The sequence below is a fragment of the Panicum virgatum genome, chromosome 3N (assembly GCF_016808335.1).
Source record: "Panicum virgatum strain AP13 chromosome 3N, P.virgatum_v5, whole genome shotgun sequence".
Classification (NCBI taxonomy): Eukaryota; Viridiplantae; Streptophyta; class Magnoliopsida; order Poales; family Poaceae; genus Panicum; species Panicum virgatum.
The window spans coordinates 48,130,462-48,131,334 of NC_053147.1; the positions used below are offsets into that span (position 1 = coordinate 48,130,462).

Consider the following 873-nt stretch of genomic DNA (forward strand, 5'->3'; position numbering starts at 1 on the left):
CTCACTCTTGCCTACTCTACTCTTTTTCCTCTTGGGGACACTCTACTGCTGCTCAGTTCCTGCCGACGCGAGGGAGTTCGCTCAGCGCTACCAGGACTACGAGGACTTCTAGGCGTTCATCTCCCAGTCGACGTCCCTGTGGCGCCCAGCTTCCGAGAGACTTCGTATATGTATTATACGCTTACGCTGTATCAGACATTTTGTCATTAATATAATAAATAACTTTCGTGCTCGCTTTATTATGTCTTTTTACGTGATATGTGCTGTGATATACTGTTTATTCTATTGTATATACGTGTGACTTGATCCTGGCACGTATATGATTGCTCGGTTTATGTCCTTTTATAAACCGGGTGTTACACGATCTCTGGTTCAGGCCATGGAAGAAGTTCTGAATGATAAGCCACTCTTGCATGCCGTAGTGTGGGCATGCTGCAATGTATTCCTGAAGACGTTCCCAGGCTTCCGGGACTGTCTCATCCTGGAGTTGTTCAAAACTAGAAATCCTGTTCTGAAGGGCATTGGTCTTGCCCACTGGAAAGTACTTGACCAGAAAAGTAGTGGAGCACGCATCCCAAGTGTTGAATCCTTCCTTGTAGGTGTAAAACCACGTCTTTGCCTTCCCAAGCAAAGAGAATGGAAACAGTCGAAGACGAACATTATCCATCGTAGTGCCTTTTGGGTTGATTATGTTGCCCACTTCCAGAAAATTCAGCAGATGAGCGTGGGCATCCTCTGATGCCTTTCCGCAGAAGGGATTTTCATGAACGATGTTGACACGCCCAGTCTTTATCTCAAATCCATTAGTACCCAAGAGGAAAAAGAGTAGAGTAGGCAAGAGTGAGTACACAACTTGTACTCAACAAGTATAGC

At 45.5% G+C, this 873-nt stretch overlaps 1 non-coding gene across 1 annotated transcript; it reads left to right on the plus strand.

Moving 5' to 3' along the window:
• Window positions 1–413: 413 nt before the first annotated feature.
• On the plus strand, window positions 414–522 carry LOC120668215. The gene has a single exon (XR_005672313.1). It is a non-coding gene; the product is annotated as a small nucleolar RNA R71 (small nucleolar RNA).
• Window positions 523–873: the final 351 nt, after the last annotated feature.